The sequence below is a fragment of the Spodoptera frugiperda genome, chromosome 9, assembly GCF_023101765.2.
Source record: "Spodoptera frugiperda isolate SF20-4 chromosome 9, AGI-APGP_CSIRO_Sfru_2.0, whole genome shotgun sequence".
Lineage (NCBI taxonomy): Eukaryota > Metazoa > Arthropoda > Insecta > Lepidoptera > Noctuidae > Spodoptera > Spodoptera frugiperda.
Genome location: NC_064220.1, coordinates 5,444,443 through 5,465,625, shown reverse-complemented (window position 1 = coordinate 5,465,625; position 21,183 = coordinate 5,444,443). Strand labels below are relative to the sequence as shown.

The window sequence follows — 21,183 nt, the reverse complement described above, 5'->3', positions numbered from 1 at the left end:
CGAAAGTATTATTTTCTGTAAAAGAATAAAAAAACGTGTATAATATTTTAAAATAATCTACAAAGGACATTAAAATAAAAATTAATCATTGAAACTTGCACATACTTTTGACCTCAGAATACAAAAATCTGAATAATTTGTTAAAAATAGTGTTCTTTTACATGTGTTATAAATATACGTAATAAACGTATCTCCAAAATCTTTTTCTATTTGACGTAATGCCGTAAAATACAAAGGTAGTATAAAATTACAAATCGCCAACCCGCATTGAGCAAGTGTGGTGATTAATGCTCAATCTTTCTCCGTGTGAGAAGAGGCCTTTGGTCAGCAGTGGCCACTTATAGGCTGTTGATGAGTTTATAATAAATTAGTAATGGGAAATTAAATTTCAAACTTTTGCAAATTGAAGCAATTAAAATGTTGTGGAAACCAATGTTTAATTTGTAGTTACTAAATATTAAAGGTTTGTAGTACATTAGAATTACGCTATTGGCCAACATTGATATTGTTGCAATCCTGTTTACTTTTTTTTTAACAAAATTTACTAAAAGAATGTGATGTTTCTGATTTATTGAATCAGATGGCAATACAATAATTTTCTTTAATACTTAATGTATCAGCTAGAAATACGCCTTACTAAGTAACACCTATTTTTTAGTATGTCAACAGATACACCACAACTGAAAACAAGAGTATTTTAATCTCACCAATAGAGCATTTTTCTTCACATTTTAATAAAATCTTCCTCTCACATTGTATCCATTAATATTTAAATTCTCTAATGAAGTAATAAAATGTAATATATGTCGGAGATAGGAGATCTCTCACTTTCGATATGTCGGTGAAAGGAGAATCTCACTACTCATGTCAGGAATACTTGTGGGCGTTATGACGAAGGTAGCAGTAAAATAATAAAGTCTTCGATATGGAACTATTGTTTAATTCTGTACATTGCACTGTTACTTTACTTAAGCTACTGATGGGGCCGGCATTTCCTACCGACTACTCTGAGAAGAAATGCCGAAACAAACTCAGAGGTCTCAGTCACTCTCAAAGTGCAAACATGGTTACAAAGTACATGAAAGATAATTAACTGTTACAATATCAAACTAACAGGTTACAGACTAGGTATACGGTTGAAACACACGACGGTTCAATATTCGACCGCACTGGTCGGCTGCTGCACGAGAAGTGATCAACACGCCGCTCAGCCGATGAATCCTTGACTCCGTCGAGCGCCGAGGGTGGACGCCTGTGTTTCAATTCTACCCTCGATCCCGACATATACATAAATAGATAGATCTTTTATTGGATTTCATGGCCAATGCGTCTTGGTGCATTAAAACATTAAAATTTGGTCAGAACTGAGGTAAACCGCAGAAGGTTCTCAACTCCGTGAAAAATCAAGACTGCCGTTTACAGTTTGATAAATTGTTTTATATAAAAGGTTTTGAACAGTTTTTAAGTATTTTTCCGTTGTATTAAACGCGGAAGTTATTAATTTATTTAACTCAAAATGCATAATAATAAAAAAGATCTTTAGGAATAATATACAAAAATCTTTAATTTTATTATTATTTTATATTTTTAATGTCACTGGTCAAACAACAATATTTGTCATTCTGTCACGATAGAATAGAGACATTTTAAGATGTATTTTTTTTGTCTGGTAGTAAGGAGGCTGGAAAGTCATGTCATGTAATATAGACTACGTTTTCCCTCAGTCCTGTGAAACCGCATACAACAACCAGTAATTTAGTAAATAAAGTCGAACGTCTCCTGTTAAACTGTTCCTTGTCGCACAGTCAACAATGTCGTCCGACATCGCCCGATGTCTCTGGGGACACATGTCGCTCGACAAATGTTCCTAGTGGGGACGAGGCTTAAAAACTTATTAGTTTAACACATTGAACGACGTGGTGGTCACCGGTGACCGGTTTTTAATTTTTTTATGGAATAGGGGGCAAACGAGCAGACTTATCATCACCTGATGGTAAGCGATCAGCGCCGTAAAAGTGTTATTTTATAACCCATTTGCAAAATAAATATGATTTATCATTTATCCTTTATCATTTAGAGGAGTCACAGGTGTGTTGCCGGCCTTTTAAAAAGGAGCGTAAGCGGAGGATTTGCCTTTAACAGTTTTCTATTGGCGGTCAAAGACTTAAAATTAATATTTAGAAAAGTTGTATTATTTGTCCCAAATACCCATCGTAAATTAAAATATACAATAACATACGAAACACACAGTCATTAATTTGTTATTACAAAGACATGAGCAAATCATTAATAGTTTGACCTTTTACACTGCAAGACTTCTTCGTTGGATGAATGGTTACAAGTTCGACTGCCAAGTAAAGTACTTTGTAGGCAATAATTCTCGTGTTGGGTAAAGTAATTTATAACGTTCATGGGAGAAAAAGCTAGTTCATATTCTATTACTATTTCAAAATAATATTTTTAATAATGTTTTGTTGCAATTTTAATACAGATAAAATAACATATTTAATGGAGGTTTTTAACAGATATGAACTCTAAATAAATATAATTAAACTAAAAAAATACTTCATACAAAATAAACCCGCATCTTGACCATCAATGCTCTTCAGTAAACATAATGAATAACTTTAAGATAAGTAGTAATAAAAATACGTCAGTATAATGATTGTATGACATATTATATTAACATAGAATAACTGTTTATAAAACAATAATATTACAATTATAAATAGCAACTGACGCTTGTCAATAAAATCCCATTCAATACTTATATGGATCTAATATGTTAGTAAAAAGTACGTTATTTCTGTTACATATCCTGAAATGGCCAGAAAAGCCTCTTCCAATTATCGGGACATCGTCGCGTTATCCCCGACGGCTGACGTGTCTCCCGCAATGGCTGGGACCGGTCGTAAAGAGGTTCGTTCCCTCACAAACCCTTGGCCCTTGACAGCAGCTTAAAAGAACCTTTATTTATCAAAGAACACTGCTACCAACACCCTGTTAAATACATACTACCCTTAGTCGTACGACACCTCCTAAAAGGGTAGTTATTTGATTAGAAACTCGACTAGTTTCTAGCCACATTATACAGGGCGACTTTGAATTCGACGTATTCCTCTCGGGAAGTGATAATACAACTAATACTCTACAAAATTAGCCCTGAGGTCCTTGGGTGGAAAGTGGCTAGTTTCTGAAATAATCAACATTTTGGGTTTTGATAAAACAAAACCCGCATTGATTGCAAAAACATCAATAAATAAAAAAATACTGGTTGGATTTTAGTAGTTTTAGTTTTAATCAGTTGCCAATACATCAGTTATCATTTATAAATACTAATAATGGCACTAATAATAGTAGTAGACATTTTCTCACGAAAGTTATAATCCGAAAATCTATGTATAAAACATAAAGTCATTAAACCTCTATTACAATGACATGACAAAATCATTAATGATTTGACCTTATCATCGTGACACTAAACACGTCCAATGGCATCACGAACTTAGCACTTACAGCCATTGATGAGATTGCATTCACAAAAATATTATACAACTGTTTCGCCGGTAGCACAATACGACGATTAATCATCGATGTGTGTAATATGAGCTTGTGAAATGTACTTGAGACGATTGTTTGAACGCATCAAAAGTTCATTTTAAAGTTGATAAGATGTTTCATAGGTAATGCGATTACTGAAAAGGCTTTAATAACTTCCAGAATGATCTATTGCATTTATTTCTTAACCGATTTCAAACAAAAATTATAGAGGTTTTCATCGATATTGTGTATTAGGATTAAATTCTTTTGAATAGCACGGAATTACAAATTGTTCTTGGCGTATGACCTGCATCGTTGGCCGAGTGATTGCAAGTGTGACTGCCGGGCAAGGGGTCTCGGGTTCGTTTTTCAGGTCGGTCGAAGTAATGCTGGGCTTTTTTCGGTTTTTCGAACATTTCCCAGTAGTAGCACGGAGTCTGAAAATGTGCCCAGTATATGGCAATAGGCTCTCCACCTATTACATGGGACTTATAACATTAATTGTGAAAAGTGGTGTACATTGTACAGTGGCATTACGTGCCATAATGTGCACCTTTGCCTACTTCTTCGGGGATAAAAGGCGTGACGATGTATATGCATTAATGTTTGGAAATAGGCTTGAGCTACAAAGTGATGATCAAAATATAATTAAAGATGGTTAAAAAGACGTGACATATCGATTCCAAGGTCTAAAATACAGTCAAAAACGTTTACTTATCACGCATCACGACCATTTGCAATAGCGTGCAAAATAAATGGAGTATGTTGTATGTATGAATGTATATGTTGCACTGTTTCTTTCTTCTGGCTATCTTCCAACTAGGTTGGAGCCACAACATCGGTTCTACCTATTTAACTATATGTGATTATTTTTTACCGATGAAATTGATCCCACCTTACCTGAGTTTACTTGTAGTAAAATATTTTACTATTTATTTTTATGTATAGATAGATTTAAAAAGACTTAGAAATATAAAAAAAAAAACATGTTTGAATTTAACAAAAACATGATATCTTTTTCAATATAAACGGACGATTGGATATCTTTTTTTAAATATATAGATAATAATAGATAAAATCTTTTATCAGTCTTCCTGACAGATTTCAACATGTCGTTTAGATTAATTGACCTTTCATCGGTCGTTATTTTATTATAATAATAAAGTCTGTAAAATATAAAACAAGGAAAAATGTTACCACTTTTCATTGATAAAAACGACAATTTTTACATTAAACCAAACGAACACGACTCATCCACATTTTCGCAGAAACAACAAAAAAAAAAGAACAATTTATATAACCGTGTCATTGCCATAGTGGAGTTTTTATAATGTAATTAAAAAAGCTTCGATGCTTCACCCAAAGTTCATCTCATTGTTTGGGCCGCCCATAAATCCGTTGCAGGCTCCGTGTGACGTCACGCCTTGCACGCTTGCAACTAAAAGGCTATATAAGCACTTTCACTACGCGAGCGCGCGAGTCGCGGGATGACACCGCGGATACACGCATGCGCACTCTGACCCCAGCTAGCGCGAGTAACGGACATTACTATATTTGAATTTTTATTTTGTGTGAGTGACGTAGTGTCGTGTATTTTCTTGTGTGCAAGGTGAGTTCTTTTTATTTTTACAATTGATTTATTTATATTTTTGTGACGCGTTTATTATTTTTTTATTTTTAATAGAATATTTGAAACATAAATATCCAAATTTATAATAATTTAATATTTTTTAATTATAACAATAAATCTGCAATAGGCACCATTATTAAATATTAGCTGAAATCGGTTAAAACTAAAATACAAACTTCAAATAACGTTCGCGCGTTAAAAAGACATCAACGCGCAATCGTCACATTTGACATACGTTTGAACGTACCGCCGACAATCATCGGTAATAGTGACCGGAACTAGCTTTGTCCGAAGGAAATATCATATAAGAACGAACTATTCCTATATATTAGTTACATAAAAAAACAAAAAAAAAACACGTTTAAGTAATTAGTTTAATTTAACGTGAAAATGAAAAATTACACGAATAAATATACAATATTATCTAACAATAATTTGCTTAATTACTTAGGACCGTTTATATCAGCATTTATAGCCTTTTATTGCTTGCATGATCGCCGGTCACCCGTGTAACTAGGTTAAATCTACACTTATTATAATTATTTGCGTGAAGAAAATTTTCACGGATTTTCTTTAAGATTGCAACCTCATACTTATAATCAGAAATACAAAAAAGTACGTAATTTTACAAAGCAGTTATATCAGCAAAATTCACACTTAAATGTAAATTGAGTTAATTCAATTTAAAAATATATTAGACTATTCTTATTTTTCACTAGCTGACCCGGCAAACGTCGTACGACCTAAAAAAATCTCGTCTTTTAAACCTTCCTTAGACTTCCATAAATAATTCAATATCCGATCTACCCGTTTTCAAGTTTTACCGAGTCGAACGAAAAGCAATTACATTTTTATATATAGAAAAGAAGATATAATAAATGAACTTAAATATCAAAAGCTCCATTGACTCGATTCATGCACGTTAACATGCACAATAAAATGCACCAATCATGTGCATTCGACCTTTGGTAGCGTATCAGATGGTCCATGATGAATAATAACGAGAATAGGATACAGGCTAAGAGCCAATTGCAAAATCACTATTAAAGTATTTACCCGCAAAACATCAACATTGCATTAGTATTATTAAGATTTGATTTTGTATGTTTGTTCATATATGTCATTACTATGCAATTTATTATATACGCCTTCAAATTACTATGAGTTTTGAAGGAATATGTACGAGGTTACTCATGTTTGAAAGACTTTAAGTTAAATGCCAGAGCCTTAATTGATTTTAATGGAAAATCGACTTAAGCGGTTTTGATTTAAACAGTATAATGCTTATTGGGTGCTTTAGGTCAAATAATTGTGGGTTTTAAGGTTGAGTTTTAAGTAGCATTAATGATTTAGATAATATTAAATTAGTTTAGTAATTTTTTTGAGATCAGCACTGAGACTTGACTGAAAAAATGACTTTTTTAAGATCAGAATTTTTAATTACATCACATCGTAAGAATTGTATCTTGAATCTGCAATTTTGTCAAAATATAAAGTCGTTTCTCGTGGGACTGGGAGATATCTTTTAAATCGCGTTTATCAAAATACATTGAGCCATCCAGATTGTGCATGAGAACGCACAGACTGACATACTTTACTTGTCTACTTTGTATCATAGTGTGGTGCAAAAACTAACACCTGATACTATTTAACTGACTTTAAAATAGACTAATTAGAACTCTTAATTATGATACTTGATACATTTCTATTAACAGTTTATTCTTTACGTACGTACCTCTATCTACCCCTTCGGGAATAAAAGGCGTGTAGTAGCCTGCTTGCTTTAAACTTTAAAAAAAAATCGTCCTAATAAAAAAAATATATAAGGTGTTCTAAAATTATCTGCCACGACTTTAATGGGAGGTTGTGTTGTGTTTGAAGATTACAATAGTAAATATAAATTATTGATTAAAGCCGTGGCTGATAATTTTAGAACACCTTATATAATATTATATTGTGTGCTGAATTAAATTTATTCACATTTGGAAATGCTCTATTCATCCCAATGTCAAATTGATTTCGTAATTTTTAGGAATGTCTAAACAAATAAAAATATCAATCAACAAAATCTGTCATTGCCACTTACATAATATATTAAAATTCGTTTGTAATATGCAATTGTTAATTTACATACATCGCATTTTATTTACTTAACTTAAAAATAAATAGCACTTATAATTTTAATGTTTAACAACGCCACTCGTTGATTTTCCTGACGTCGCCCATGTCACTAATACATACATACATAATATTATATATAAACAAGTCTAAGAAAATTATATGTACCAGTTCTTAACATATCTGAAAATAATTTGTGCCTTATTCCTTGCTTAACCTAAATTACTAAAGAAAGTACGAAGGTCAAACTTGCTAACTCGACCTTTGCAGTTAGAGATACCTGTTTGTGTTTGTGATGCGCACACGCAGGTTTCACTTTTAGTTACTCAAAGCTCTCTGTATGATAGCTATTCGATATATTGTCAAGGTCAAGATTTTCAAATACCGTAACTAACCTTTTTTTATTACATAGTATTTTTTTTTATTAAGAGTATAAAAATATTAATATAATATCAGAAAATGTTGGTATTAAAAACTACAGCTAATAATTACGTCATAAAACAAAAAGCAATCAATCAATTATTTGCGAGACCAAAGCTTTTCGCGACTCAATAATTTATGCAAAATACATAAAAGAAGATTACACAATACAATTAACATATAACCACCTTGATTTATTATAAAAAAAATAAGGTAAGGCATCTCCATATATTTTATTTCATAGGACAGTTTATCGCCTAAATCTAAATGCCTAAAACCAGATATATATACAAGGTTATATACTATGTCCAAAGACTAACAAACTTAAAAAAAATTGCAACATCGGGTCATTTATGAAACTTTTAGACATCTGCCTGAGAAAACATATATTTTTGCTATTACCACACCATAGAGGCCAAGATCAAATTATCATAAATAATCACAATTTGTGTACGGTATAAGTAATTTTATACAAATACGCATTTGGTGCTAATGTTAGGTGGTAATAAACGCAATGACGCTTAATACTCAGGATGAGGTCGCAGACAATAAGAAGAGGCCTTTTCAACAATTTTCACAATTACTTAAAAATAAGATTTAACTAGGTTTAAGACTGCTCATGCATGAGGGTGCGGGTTCGAAAGTACCAATGTGATATTTTCCGAGTTGGTATGTACTTTCTAAGATTTTTAAATACCTGAATCCGCATTGAGCAAGCATGAACAAGATAATTAATACTCAAAGCTTATCCGTGCGAGAAGAGGCTTCTTTGGTCAGCAGTGGCCACTTATAGGCTGTTGATGTTGATATAAGTTTTAATTTGTTATTGAAAAAAATCTAATGATATTTTTCATAACGAATTTTCGAGTTCACATTGACATAATATAATAAAACATTACGAAATCAATCGAAACATAAAAAAAAAACAAAATCAAACGCACTAAAAGCAACCAAAACTCACAAGGTTAAACGAGAAATAAATTCAGAATCTCTTTATCCGATGACACTATTGACCTGAATTTTCTAGCTTGTTAACTATTCGTGCGGCGGGGTTCATTAAGTGTGGAGATGACTGATACGGACTACGCAACAATGGATTGCGTTGACTCGGTCTGTCGTCCGGTAGGAGTGACCATACATCATACTAGAGACTCTGGGAACTATATACTATAAGAGGTTGATATATACACAGTGTAACAAAAAGGGGGGTATACATAACAAGTGCACGGTTTCTAGATAACATAACAAACTATACGGGAAGGGTTTTTGAAACTCATGTTTTCCTGGTACGAAGTTATGATTTTTTCCAATTTTTATTTTTCATGCGAATTGTAATTCGGTAGATAGGTACTAGGCGATCAGATTTACAGAAGAAGAAGAAATGTTTCGTAACATTAGTGAGTGACCCCTGTAGTGTTGTGATACGTTTGTATTGATTTATAAAATCAAGAACAATGCGCCACCAAGTATTTGCTACTAATTTTTTTAAACGTATTTTAAGCTGAAACTTTGTGTAGAGATTCTATTCGACCTGTATTCATCAGGGCTTCTTGATGTATATAGGTATTTTGTTACACGTTGTATATATAAATATATATTGTCAGTTGTTATAATTTATTTTCTCGATTGTTTTTCTGGTCTCTTACCGGTTTAGTGACATTTTACGTTTCCTTATCTGTAATATAAATATTAATTTACCTGAAATGTATAACTACAAGAATAACAAGAATATGTGAATATTTTTATTCGCAAAATCTTGTTCAGGAAAAATATTTTGTTACAAATGACTAAAATAAACTAAATACTTCTAAATTAAGTTTAAGGAAAAATTTGAGACTAGACTCAAAGTAGAAGCATTTACTCTCAGATTATTTTTTGCTTGAATTTAAATGAGACCTCTGAGTTTGATTCGGTATTTCTTCTCAGCGTAGTACGATAGGAAAATGCCGATCTCATCTAGTTATTTAAAGATTGTCGTGTTTTTACACGTCAGTCTTACCTTATAACCTATTTGCAAAAATTAATATCATATTATCAATTACTATTTTCATTTTAGATTGCCTAATATAATCGTAACAGGTGAAAAATATATTACTACTAATCTTTAACAAGAAAAAAGTGTGATGTGTTTCAACTAAACCTAAACAAAAAACATTGTATTATTACTTCAATGAACATAATAATACAAACAGCATTCAAAGTCATTGTTACAACAGTTTATTCCCCGCACACGTACTGAGTACTCGTAGTTTATATAGTCCGTCGAACAATAGATCACATTCTGTGCCTTAGGCCTATAGCACACTTGACATATATGTCGTTGCATACTAATGCAAGTCAAGTGTGCTTTAGCTATCAACTCGATAAAGAAAATAATACATAAATGCTATTATTTTTGTATGAAATAGGCTATTTCTTTCTCATATATACAGAGTGTAAACTGAACGGTTCCAAACTCCGCAAACAGGTGACGATAAAAAACTACTTTTATTTTAAAAATAGCGTAAAGTAATTCAAAATTTTTTTAATGCATTTTTATTTGTATTCAACTGCTTAAGGCTGATGTTGGACGATGAACATGAAAACAAAAAAAAATGTGTTTTTAAAAAGCTTGCGGTTTACATCCTGTATAACATTGTATAGGTACAGCAATAAAAACTATTTAACGTCTGATATTATATTATTTACTATTGTAAATACCTATATCATACCAAATATATTTCTATACTACCTTTATCTTCTTTCAGTTATGAGTTTTTATTCACAAAGGAAATTACAAATCGAAGTATATAAACACGCAATATCGATTAGTAAACCATACATCGAACCTACAACCTCATTCACAAAACGCACTTAAACGGAGCTTAACATGTAATAATATAATTAAGTAATTTATACTGTTATATACTTTCGCTCTTTAACCACTTATTTTTATAGCACCCATTGACGCATCGCTTACAAACCGACCGCACTTGAAAACCGACCATAACACTACGCAATAAAATAACATTTAGCGTACTTGCGTCTTGAACAAATATCATAGGAGCACTTTTGAGAAAAACTCCCACATCTTCATATGATGTAATATAACAGTAATGAATAATGTAATCTACGGAAGTTCGCAATATTTATGTTTATATATGTAGGTACATAGTTCACACATTTTATACATATATTTATATTATGAATAGTGTCAATCAAAAAGTAGGTAAAGTTATTTCTGTGGTTTTTTATTGCATAAGTGCTTAAACGTGTGTTTATTATATTAATACACAGGTATTATAAAAAATGTGTGAACTTACTTACGAGTACTACTAATAGTATTTTCTACAGTTGTATATTAGTTATCAATTATTATATCAATTAATAGTGAAACGTACAATATAAAATCTGCCTCGGTGGTCGAATGGTCGCAAGTTTAGTGCGACTGCCGGGCTCGGGAAGTATTACTGGGCTTTTTCGGCTTTTCGAAAAATCCTCAGTATTAGCACGGAGTTTGGATTGTCCACAGTATATGGCAATAGGCTCACCCCTTTACTGACTTATATCACAAATGGTGAAAAGTGGGTGTACATTGTACAGTGACTGGGAATAAAAGGCGTGACGATACTAACTGACAGTAAAAATGTATACAAAATTATAACTTAAACTTAACAGGCTTGAGGTTAACTTATTCTCCTAGATTTTGTTTCTACTTCATACTTTTCTATCCCATTTGTTCATCAGTTTACCGAGAAATATGACCCCATTATTATTATTAATTATTTCAACTTGGTTTTGATTACCAAAATGAAATGGTCAACATACTTAATCTGCTCTCTTTTTAAAATTTATTTTCTCACGAACCCGTTCCAATCCTGTGTCCACATGACCTCTAGACTGCATTACATAATTGAAAGGACAATGGGCAGACACAAAAAGATGGTGACTTCAAACTAGCATTTTGTTCCTACGCCTACACGCGTTGTTTTTAACATCTTTGATCTTTTTATTGGCAATTAATCTAAACATTTTATTGATGGTTGTACATGAATAGGCAAAGATGACGTCATAGTTGAGATCCGTTAAGAAGTAGGCATTTATGCCATAGTATCTTAAGCTTACATACATACATACGTATCGTCACGCCTTTAATATCCGAAGAGGTAGGCAGAGGTGCACACTATGGCACGTAATTACTTACTGAATATTAATTATTAGCCACTAATATTTTCGAAAACCCGAAAAAATCCCAGTAATACTTCGCCCGACCCGGGAATCGAACCCGAGACCCCTTGCCCGGCAGTCGCACTTACAACCACTCGGTCAACGAGGCAGTCATTTTATCTTAAGCTTACTTACTGAGTATTAATTATTAGCCACTAATACGTCTAAACTCACGATTGTCAATCGCGTTGCTTGCTTTATTTCAATTGACCGCGAGCGAGTCTCTCGACAAAAATCTATTTAATATTCTTGAGAACCATAGTGGTTCTTAAGTTAAATGCTATTAAAAAATAGTACTTATAATGTCAAATTAAGGCACTGATGGCAGAGATAGAATTTTGACACCTTTTGCATGGAGCTTATTTCAAAATACTATCTCTAGTAGGCAAATCTGCAGATAGATAGGTTATAGGAATTGGCCGTAGATGGATTTAGAGTAATTCAAGTCACTTGAGGTCTGGCGTTCCTGCGCACTGTTTCTAGGCAACATTTTTTTGGTGACTGGTGTCCCCATAGACTTGTGAGGGGTTATGGGTTTCGAATAAGTAAATAATCTGTTAAAGGTCGAAGGGATGAAGTTCAGTTGCAACTGACTGATTCTGAATGTCATTAGTAGATCTATGTTCAGTAGTGGATGTCTTGTGTCTGATATATATATGAAAATGATGATAAGAAAACGATACAAACACGTGGAAGTTAATTTTAACCAAAACTCCTCACACATTTGGTTAAAATTAATACAAATTATTCTCAATACAAATTATACTACTTCTTATATGTTCAATAAAAAACTGTCATAAAGTTGCGTATGTAATATAATGATGTAATCATGTCATACATAACATTATGTACATATATACATTTTGCACTTGACCCATCCGTTGGCTATTTATTACTCATTTTGTATGAGCGACACAAGTTATTAATTATGTACATTCTTTTAGTCATATATATACAATATCTATATATGACTTTGTATATCCGTTTGTTGTGATCGCTATGTGTATGATATTTAAATCTAATTTAATATAATATAACTAACGTTTCAATTAATTTTCTTAATTATTTTTCATATGTTTTTAAAGAATAAAACCTGTTTTCTGATTTTATTTAAACCAGCTTGAACTAATATAATAATACAAAATTGTTATATTAAGGTCAAAATAATACCATTTACAGTATTCTTAAACTATCTATATCTTATACATATATATAGATATATTTTTAAACCCAAAATTAGATGCACTATCCAACAAATCAGTTATTACCCTCAAAAATATTTTTTTTTACTAACCTATGTAACAGAATACCACAGTTTAAAACAAAACGTGTCCAACTTCACCGACATAACTCTAAAATATAATTACTTCCTAAAATATTCAATTCAAACAAACTTCAACACATTATACATTCATATTAATGCGCGTAATTTACCGTACGTCCGTGGTTACTTTGACATTGAAATCGACTTTATTACGTGAGCAGTAAGATTGCTTTTGGTACTACAGTTTCGATTGACCGTACCTAAGTATTTTATTCTGACTTCCTATTTCCACTGATGGACAGATCCCAATGCTTAGATGAGATAAGACCAAGGAGGTTTTAACAAACAATATAGACGTTATAAAAAATAATAGTATTTTGTTTGTTTTATTTACAAAACTCCACTATAATTAAATAAATATAATGTTCTACCTATAGAGTTATGACTGCGTCTATTATATAGAACTCATAACATAACATTGACATAATTATTTAACGAGTAACTCGACTAGTTTCAAGCGATACCTGGAGCCCGTAACTCGTGGATTATGTGGGATATTATGAGTTATTATATAAATACGAAGAAGAATTAGTTCAAAACAAATTTGAATTAAATAATATTATTATACAAGTTAATTGTAAAGTTTAGCTTCTTAAGCATTCGTAATGTAGATCTGTTAGTTCATTGGACGTTTTTGTTAAAATATAGCCTTGGCTGGTCAATGCTTTACATATAGAATGAAAATGAGCTACTTATGTTAAATGCTAACTATGTATAGCATCGTCATACATAGTAATATGCTAAATATAGACCTAATTATTCACATTTAAAAAACATGTCTAGCCTTTTGCATATATCCTGAGGTTTTTCTGTAGTTATATGTTGTTGTTATCCTGTTGTTTAAAGATAAAAATCAAAAAGAATGCAAAAAATATTTTATCATTGTTATTTTCTTTGAAAGCTTCTTTTCAATCTTTTTTGTGCTAGGGAAAAATCATCTAATGACTTCTACCCCATTGGGCAAGTCTCAGACTTTTACTAACTAAAAACCACGCAATTCCTACTCCTGCTTTTCGAGCCGGAGCCCCGGTAACTCGTTAGGTATTCCGCAGCTCAAAAGATTCTTTTCGATGCGGCGTCGATTTAGAGGTTCTAAGACAAAAACTTTTATAAAGTAACCAAGTATTTAGTAATCCAACAATTATCCGTTGATAATCCACTATTCAAACTGTCTGTCAACATTGAATAGTTACAATATTAAAGTACACATCATTTTCATTAAATAATTTTCTTTAATTAAACATAAGATTGAGTTATTATTACAAAACATAAACTGTGACCTATCAATGCCACCTACGGGCGAACCGAGGTCTTCATTTATTATGGAATTTATTAATTCTTTAAATCACCAAATAAATACAAAATGGTTGATAAATGACTATACTCAGCAGGCAGTCACTTCGGATTGAAACATTGGTAGTTTGGTGATAAATTAATTGGATTTGCGAAACTGTTTACACATAGCCCTATACGATATTTTTCTCATAGTAAACCAATAGATTTTCTTTAAGCCTAGTTGTATATACCTATATTAAAGTCCATATAATAGTAGCCTATATATTGTAATATTTAAGAAATTAATCCGAATATTATGTAGGTAGGTATTTGTATTATTTCTTACTGCCTTCAAAAACTGCATTTATGATTTCTTAGTCTAGTCTTAGCGCCTATTTCACTACCTTCATATAAGTGCCCGATAAGCTTATGTGACAGATAGTGTATACGAATTACGTTCTTAGTTCAAAGTTATCTCATACATTGAGACTATTCAGACATTGAGAAACATTCCTTAGTCTTTTTTACACAGGAAAAAGACTAGACATAAATATTGTTTTAGATTATCTAACAGAGCTAGACAGTAAAACAAAAGACCGACACTCAATACTCATTTATAACATACATAACAACCCAACCCTTGACAATAAACACTCACTATAATAATTAATGAACGCGTAAAAAAAATCGCAACGACCTAATTGAGAAGGACACGTCATAAATCACATAAAAATGAACGGTCTAAGCGGTCTGTAATGTCAGGGGTCGGGCGAGCGAAAGTGAAGATGTTACGTGTACCTTACATAATATTATCGCACACTGACATACCGCTACATTGATTACAAAGATAGGCAGGTTACTAGGCAATGTGCATATTGACTCTAGAACTTCAAACAATGACAACGTAATTCTGATTTGGTGAATGGTTCGTGATTGACATCAATTACCAAATATGTGCATGTATTAAGACTTTCCTCAAAACATAGACGTGACTATTGAACCGGGTCTCAAATAAAATGCACAGTAAAGTTAAATAAAGTCTTATGAGCTGCGGACCTAGCGGGATTACCGGGGCTCCGGCTCGAAAATCAGGAGTAGTAACGGGGTGGTTTTTAGCTAGTAAGAGTCTGACACTCCCTCTCGCATCGTCCAAGGCGGGAAAAGTCATTGGATGATTTTTCCTCTTAAAAAAAATATGTGGACCTCTTAATAACCAGCAAAATATTTGTTTACATCTTAAATGCGAGTTCTCTATATAAATAAAAGGTATAACGTTATGTTACGTCGAGCATTGACATAGTAATTGCGATTTGTTTGGTGAATGGAATGCACGATTGGCGTTAATCACCAAATAAGTAATGAGTATGTGTTTCCAGTGCGAATTAACTTGTGATTCAAATGGATTCTTCAGTATTGAGATATTTTAATAGTGACATAAGTACTTACTTATGTCCTAGAAGTTATTATAAGTAAAGGTAATAAAATAGACAATAAGTTTCTAGTGTTAATACTATAAGTTATTCCATGACAACAACTATATTTTTCTCTCTACGAGTTTATTCATACCTACCTAGAAACAATGAAACCAAAAGACATTCTTACATACCTAAGCATTTTTATAAAATTTTCCATTCATCTATACTTAGGACTAATTCCATCGAAATCCATTCAGCAGTTACAGCTAAATCGATTGACAAACACAACCAAACGACCAAAAACACTTTCACAACTGAAATAGCCCTAATAACAAGTCGAAGTTTATATGAATGGAGATATAACTTATTATGTATTGTAAATTCTGCAAATAACATATATAAGTGCGGTAAAATTTACTACATTTTGTACGTAACTGAGCAATGTAGGTAAGTGTGACGACAGATGAACGCCTTCCGTGAGAAATGTGTGTGAACAACAATGGCAGATAAAATTCGACCTACCGAAACAATTGTAAGTAAATCAGATGATTCTGTACGTGTTTATTAAGAGATTACTTAAGATATAAATAAGTTATCTTACACTATTTTGTAGGCGTTTCTGTTTTAGTTTGATACCTGTACTGATTTTGATAAAACATTATATTATTACAAGCAATCTTAAATTTGACGCCCGCTTCTCATGCATGAGAATGCGGGTTCAAAACCTACCAACGGCAATTACCAATGTGACTTTTTCCGAGTTGTATGTACTTTCTAAGATTATTTAGACACCACTGATAAACGGTAAAGGAAAACATCGTGAGGAAACTTGGGCTTATAATTTCTAATTATAAGTTTGAAATCGCCAACCTGCATTGAACAAGCGTGGTGATTAATGCTTAAACCTTCTCCATGTGAGAAGAGGCTTTGATCAGCAGTGGCCACTTAGATATAGGCTGATGATGATGATGAATCTTAAATTTGCTGACTCATCGTTACTTTTATAAACGATTCTACACTGCATAGTCAGTTATAAGCAAATATAAGTATTATATCATCTTCCAAAGCCAACAGTAGCAAGCAACGTTTCAAAACACCATAAGGTTCAAATTCCAATGAACCATATTCAAAAACCGATTAAAAACATAATGACAGCCTATCAACTACCTTAATAACATTCGCATAAGACTTTTACTTAAGAGGAAGATTGTATAGGTCATGACCGCAAAGGTTGGTAAAGAAACTAAACACATATACACTAATACGTAACGTTACTCCATCGTTTCATAGAAACCATCTTCAACACGTGTGTTGATTTGTAAAGAATTTAAGACACGTAATAGGCTGTGTTTATTTGATAGAAAATTACATTCTAATAAGTTAATGCATGTGAGTACATTTTATAAATGGCACTTTAATAGTTGGCCTTAATTTCTAAGTGCTTAGTGTATTTTTTTGAGTGCACTTACAATTTTGTTATAGGTTTTCCATCTAAACCAAATGGTATAATATTATAGACACTAAACTAATAGAAAGAACATAATTAAATAAATATGATACGATTAACACTTATATTCCACAAGTAATGTTACAACGTGTGTCAGTTTCATACATTGACGTTTCTTATTACTCTAGTGGACTAGGTACCCCTTTTGCTATTTTTATAAGAGAGCTGAGATAGTGGCAAACCTTTACAGTGACAATACGTTCCAGTTACATTAAATAGGTATATTTATTGCAGTTTCTTTGCAGCAAAGATAGTGCCACACAACCACAAATATAAACAAAAAACTAGTACTTACGAATATATACTTTGATCTTACTTAAAACTGTAAGCAATTTTTTACCTAAATAGCTCTCCAAACAATATTTGCACACTACAACAACACTTCTTTTTACAATATTTTTAACATACGAAGTGATCAACGATAAGATGTTTGGACTTAAAATAAATAAAATAAAAAAGTCATCAATACGAAATAAGCTGAGCTCATTTATAATGTAAATTCTAAACACTTGACTTTTTGTGAAAAACACGGAATCAGTATCAATATACTTGAGTATTTATTACAATATTATTAGAGGTCAAAATCATAAAAAAAACAAGAAAATTTACAACTATAAGTGCCTAAGATATGATATAAGAAACATGTATAAGTATTCTAATGAATGTTTTATTGATTGAGTGGGCACAAATGCAGCCAAGTATTGCTTTAGTCTTTTTTAGTTTTTTCCTAAAATAATATATAGGTTATATTTTATTTTAATCTATAATATATTTGATGTTATGTTATTTTTAGCGTGGCAATCAATTCTGTAATAGGTTACGTTATATACTACGTAGTTAAAAACTATTTATAACTTGTTATATACCTACTATTTAATGATTTTAACATTTAAGTTATATACATATTTTTGCAAACATTTAAGCGATTTGACCTCCATTTTCTACGAGTTCTCACATTCATAAAATATTCGTATTTTATGAGACAGTTAGTATTCCTTTTTATTAGCCATCCATTTTTATGTTATTATTATTAATTTGACGTTTCAAAAGTGCGTAATTAAGGATTATTTGAAATAAATGCTTTGACTTTGACTATAGGAATATTAATTTTAAAGTTTTCAGTACGAAACAAAGTCTCTTTTTACGTATTAGCTTACACTTCTTCTTACCCATTATTCGATAATTGGCGTGATGTTATTTTAAATGGCTACAATGTTAAGAAACGTTTTACCAAATAACAATATGGATGAAGTAACGGCTATTTTGTTTATAATTATCAGCGAGGCTCCCACGGTTAGGAACAAATTACCTTGGCTGGACTCATTATGAATGCTCATAAGACTATTGCAGTCAAATTTGAAGAGTTTTGTACCGTATTTTCGGATGTAGGGAAATAAACATTGACAAAATTATATTCCGATTATTTTTGCGTAGCAGTAACTTAGTTAGGAATTAAGAGATACCTAACTTAGAAGGAAGAATAGATTTAATATCTTTAGATAACTTTCCAATAAGATTTAACGACATGTATTATAATAGCTTTTCAATTGTGAAGAATCGTTTTATTAATTAATTGTGAATTAATTTGGCTCCTCGTACATTTAAAAAAATATACTGTATTTTTATTAAACATGAATAAACGTTTGAATTAATCACGTTTCGATATTTATTAAAATACAAATCAATCAAATGAGGGTCATCAAAATCTGATTTTTTTTATTTATAAATTACCGTCAAATTTATTCGAGATCACGGAATTTTAAATTTAAATAATAATTAAAATGTTAAATTGACGCTAAATACTGACAACGCCCACTTGTGAATATTTAAATGCCTACTCCATTAATAGTAGGCACATGTTTTGTAATTATCAAATTAATAAAATAAGTTTACATTTTATTTTGGCAATAATTCGATGGTAGCATCAATCAAGTAATTATGTATTTTTTACATATGTAATTGATTAACTGATGATACCTGCAATAATTTGAATATTCATGACATGATTTTGATATTGAAAATTAATGATAATACCTATCTTAATTTATAGATACACATTATAAGTTAATTATTTTGTGACAGTTTATTAATTTATTTAAAAAATCACAACAAGTCAAAAATGACAGCAAAACTGGCAAAATACACTTTTTTATTTATACACAATTATTTTAAAACACATACAAAATTACAGTTATTGAATAAAACATACACCATGACTCTACAAGCCACCTTCACTTACTTTGCTCATTAATTTAATCTTAATACATATTAATGTACTCCTATCACTAAGTATCACCAATTTCTAAAAACTAAAAATTCAAATGAAGAGAAAGATATTACACGTTCATTACGCGCATAATTATTTAGAAAGCATACAATACATTTGAGTTTAAATATCATCATAGCGTCACGGACACGCAAATTTACATATTTTACTTCTGCGCTAAACTTCGTACGTACAATTCCGATTGTGGCGATTTCCCGTAGGACAACCTAAGAAATGATAAATGATAAATGATAAATGATAAATGATATTTATTTTGCAAATAATTATAAAATAACACTTTTACATTCAATCAAATAACTAGATGAGGCCGGCATTTCCTATCCGATACTCTGAGAAAAATGCCGAAACAAACTCAGAGGTCATAGTCTCTTTTAAAGTCCAGACAAAATCAATTAAAATGTCAGAGAACCGTGCAAGTTGATTCTGTAGTGGTCTTTTGAAAAGAACCACAGCAGTTTGAGCGGACCTGTTCAGATGGCAAAAGTTTACAATCAGCTCAGCTGACGGCTGTTGCTGAATGATCCGACGAACAACACCACCAAAAGAACATTTGGGTAGGCCACACAAATGCTCAAACTGTCAGAATATAATTTACTAAAAATAAAATGACTAGCAAAAGTCTCACACGGTCCTCAAACTAACAATTTTAAAAGGAAATATAAAAATTAAAAGGAAAAAAAAATATTTGCTATAAAAACAATGTCAAATTGTATAAAAAATGTAACTATATGTTGCAAACATGTGTGGACATTATAGCAGTTCATTCCCAAGCCTGACTATCCTCCAAGTAGTCTTTTATTTTATAAAAAGCTTTACTACATAGTTTTTCTTTAATAACATTTTTAAATTTACTTAGGTTTAAACTTTGAATATGGCTGGGAACTTTATTGTAAAAGCGTATACATTGACATCTAAACGACCGCTTATTTTCTTAAGTCTAGTCTTAGGAACAACATATTTATTTTTATTTCTAAGTATCACCATATTGTGTATATCACTAAAAATTCTAATGAAGAGAAAGATATTACACGTTCATTACGCGCATAATTATTTAGAAAGCATGCAATACATATGTGTTTTAATATCATCATAGCGTTACGGACTCGCGAATATATTCATATTTTACTTTTGCCATGAACTTCTTATACACTATCGCGTTTTTCCTGATCCCGTATGATAACCTCACAGGAAAACGACGTGAAACAATGCTTGCGTTGTGTGAGTGAGGTTACCGGAGGCCCAACTACCCCTCTTCCCAATCTTGCCAATCTCCGACCTCCAACAAAGCTTAAATTCCTAACCCCCAATAAGCCGGTATCGCACTTGTAACGCCTCTGGAGTTTCAAGTGTCCACGGGCGTCGGCGATTGCTTATCATTCAAGTGATCCGTCTACTCGTTTACCGGCTTATACCATAAAAAATGTGTGTCCGTCTCGTAGTTCTAAGATATCTCCCCACGAA

General features: G+C 31.7%; 1 protein-coding gene across 50 annotated transcripts in view; it reads left to right on the top strand.

Moving 5' to 3' along the window:
• The first annotated feature begins 5,000 nt into the window (after positions 1 to 5,000).
• Positions 5,001 to 21,183, top strand: part of LOC118271484 (mucin-2) — a 71,264-nt gene continuing 55,081 nt past the window's right edge. For all 50 annotated transcript variants that reach the window (XM_050695996.1, XM_050696040.1, XM_050696031.1 and 47 more), the window contains exon 1: positions 5,001 to 5,149. The gene's annotated coding sequence lies outside the window, so the exon portion shown is untranslated. The remainder of the gene's footprint in view (positions 5,150 to 21,183) is intronic.